This window comes from Odocoileus virginianus, chromosome 4, assembly GCF_023699985.2.
Source record: "Odocoileus virginianus isolate 20LAN1187 ecotype Illinois chromosome 4, Ovbor_1.2, whole genome shotgun sequence".
NCBI lineage: Eukaryota > Metazoa > Chordata > Mammalia > Artiodactyla > Cervidae > Odocoileus > Odocoileus virginianus.
The window spans coordinates 88,695,068-88,698,689 of NC_069677.1; the positions used below are offsets into that span (position 1 = coordinate 88,695,068).

The 3,622-nt window shown below is 49.4% G+C and overlaps 1 non-coding gene across 1 annotated transcript; it reads left to right on the forward strand.

Annotated features, from left to right (window-relative positions):
- The first annotated feature begins 3,079 nt into the window (after positions 1-3,079).
- On the forward strand, positions 3,080-3,152 carry TRNAR-CCU (transfer RNA arginine (anticodon CCU)). The gene has a single exon. It is a non-coding gene; the product is annotated as a tRNA-Arg (tRNA).
- Positions 3,153-3,622: the final 470 nt, after the last annotated feature.

The following is a 3,622-nucleotide window of genomic DNA, read 5'->3' on the forward strand; positions in this document are numbered from 1 at the left end:
AGTGGACTTCGCTCACGGCAGGAGGGACTCGAGGAGCTTCCCTGGTGGTCCAGGGGTTGAGACTCTGCAGGGGCCGTGGGTTCCATCCCTGGTGGGGGAACTAAGATCCTGCATGCTCCATGGTGCAGCCAAAAAAAGAGAAGGGGATTGAGACAGCACCTTAAGAATTTCCCGATTATGAAGCATCAGAAGTCCCCAACGTGAGCAGCTGAGTTGAGTTTGAAGAAAGGTGGCCACCCACTGGCTGGGCTGGTTTTGAAGATGAAGGGCTGATGAATTCACTGACAAATCCCTCAATTGGCCCTGTTCTGAGATTCATCAGGGCAGAAAGGGGCAGCCAAGCTCAGAAACTCACTCATCCAACAAGCATTTATTGAGCACGTACTGTATACAGGCACCATGCTACATCTTGGGTATCCCAAATCACGCATTCCTGGAGGTCTTCTGGGAAATCTGGACACTTCTGGTTGTGGGGAGCTCACGAGCCACACAGGACATCCTACCTCGTGGCTGGACAGTGCTGTGCCTCCTCAGAAATACCTAAACCTCCCCAGTATGACTCCACACCTGCCTCGTTTTTGTTCAGGCTCTCAGTCGTGTCCAACTCTTCGCGACCCCATGGACTGCAGCACGCCAGGCCTCCCTGTCCTTCACCATCTCCTGGAGTTTGCTTAAACTCATGTCCATTGACTCATTGATGCCATCCAACCATCTCATCCTCTGTCTTCCCCTTCTCCTCCTGCCCTCAATCTTTTCCAGCATCAGGGTCTTTTCCAATGGGTCAGCTCTTCCCATCACATGGTCAAAGTATTGGAGTTTCAGCTTCAACATCAGTCCCTCCAATGAACACCCGGGACTGATCTCCTTTAGGATGGACTGGTTGGATCTCCTTGCAGTCCAAGGGAGTCTCAAGAGTCTTCTCCAACATCACAGTTCAAAAGCATCCTCCCACCAGTCAAATACCAACAGGCACCCCCACCACATACAGATACGAAGAGAACAGGCAAGGAACTCAGGAAACAGCAGGCAAACAAAGGATCACCGACTGATGACAGCCTTTATCACTCCTAGTGTTTTTCAAGGCAGAATCACTTTCACATTCTACGACTTACTGGAAAGCTCCTGAACTCAGGCAGAGTTGACAGTCGAGCTCTAAGGAGCCGATTCCACCAAAGCAGAGGGCATCCTTGCTCCAAGGACATTGTCAGAGCTCTTCCCTTAAACCACAGTTTCAAAAAAAAGGCAAGGAAGAGTCTGGAGAGAACAGAGATGAAAACCGCAGGCCTGGGAGCCGGGCAGGTCTGGGCTGGCAAGAAACCCTTTACCCTACTTAGAGCAGAACCTGGAGACGGGGCGAGTCAGAGAGCTGCAGGGGGTGGGGTTTCCTGCTCTGAAAACCTGGGCGATAATCCAGCAGCTTCACAGAGATGCCTCGATGAGCCACCCCGTCTGCCGTGACCCTGACCCCGAGGCTAGGCGCTGACAGCCAGTGAGGTCTTCCCTACTGGTCTCTTACAACTTGGCTAGGGCAGGCCTGGGTGGAGGGGACCCCACAGAGACCAAGCAGCCTTGGGGGGCAAAGGGTTAAGATGATGGCCTGAGCTTTAATTAAAGAAAATCTCACCCTAAAAACTGAACTAGCCCTTTCATTATGTATGCAGTTAAGTTACATTAACTAACGTTATAAACTGACCTAGTAAAAATACCTTCAGACTTTAAGTAAAGGCCTTCTGGGGGAAACGTGCCTTCCTCTGCATCTTTGAGATGTAAATGTTCCGTCTGGTCTTCCTAATGGATGTCCTATGCTTGCACGTTTTGTTTGATCGTGTTTTCTTGAAAAATGTTGCTTTTGCCAATACTAGTTTTGAGAGTAATCTCTCCAAATTTAGATTATATTTTCCCACTCTCTCCTATGCATCTTAGGTGGCTCAGTGCTAAGGAGTCCTCTTGCCAACGCAGGAGATGTAGGAGACACAGTTTCAATCCCTGCGTCAGGAAGATCCCCTGGAGTAGGGCATGGCAACCCACCCCAGTATTCTTGCCTGGAGACTCCCATGGACAGAGGAGCCTGGGGAGCTGCAGTCCATGGGGTTGCAAGGAGCTGGACATGACTGAGCGCACACACACCGAGGTTTAAAGATAAAGATGAGTCTGTTGCAAACAAAGGGAGGCAGAGGTCGAGGCCAGGAGGAAAGGGGAGGGGCCCAAACGCAGAAGCCACCAGAAGCAGCCCACCCCACCCGACCCCAGGAGTTCCTTGGCTGGTTCATAGGCCTCGGGGCACCCTACCTACACCTGTAGGATCTGTTTTCCAGCAGCAATCTGTCCAGGATCTCAGCCACCAGTGAGTCCTGAAATCAACTGAGACGTCACAACCAGCAAACGATAAAAACAAAATGAGAACAGAATAGAATACGATAGATTAGAATGAGCAGCCCACGTAGGGTGAATGTATCATGTTACACTGTTTCAGCCACACGTACATGTGCATACATGTGTATGCTGTAAAAACATGGGTGCAGGCATACTCACATAGCCTCGAATTGAAAGTGTCAGCAAGGGAGTGTATGTTCTGGGTGAGAATTGCTCGCAGGAAAGTGAAAAGGTGTGAGTTGCTCAGTTGTGTCTGACTCTTTGTGATCCCATGGACTGTAGCCCACAAGGCTCCTCTGTCCATGGAATTTTCCAGGCGAGAATGCTGGAGTGGGTAGTCATTTCCTACTCAGGGGATCTTCCTGACCCAGGGATCGAACCTGGGTCTCCCGCATTGCAGGCAGATTCTTTACCAACTGAACTATGAGGGAAGCCTCACTGATTGTTCAGAGAAACCTCTCTAATTACACACACACACACACACACACACACACATGTATATGTGTGCATATATTTTGCTAAACTTCTCTTGGTTACAGTCAGGAAGAATTTAAAGCCTCTGGCTAAAGCACCCTGCAGAACTTTTTGGAGCCAGTGAGGAAAAACAGCTGTGGTTCCATTTCATGGCCCCCTCACGCTCTCTGGGGAGGTGAACAGGGCAGCAGAAGCAGACGGTAGAGCCGATCAACAAGTATTTCCTGGGGACTTCCTGGTGGTCGAAGGGCTAAGACTCTGCACTCCTAATGCAGAGGGCCCAGGTTCGATCCCCGGTCAGGGAAGTAGGGCCTGCATGCCACAGCTAAGACCTGGCACAGCCCAAGAAATAAGTAAAAATAAATATTTTAAAAAGATAAAGCTTACATTGTTTTTAAAAAATATATTTTATGTACAGCGAGAGTGAGGTATTCATTTATTTACCAAGGAGACAGATGCACAAAATTAATTCTAAAGGCAACAATGTAATTCTACAGTCAACTGAAAAATACGGAAAAGGCCTCTAAAGTTACCAGCCAGTCTTGCTTGCATCTTTCCCAGTTCCTTACAAACAAGGTATCAGCCAAGCGTGTACCCGAGAGAGATCTGCATTTCCGTGAGCTCAGTGTTCACATGCTCAGGAAGCACAGATTAGAATATTGACTTTTCTAGATTTCAGCACCTGGAGAAGGCACTGGTGACCCACTCCAGTGCTCTTGCCTGGAAACTCCCATGGACAGAGGACCCTGGTGGGCTGCAGTCCATTGGGTCGCTA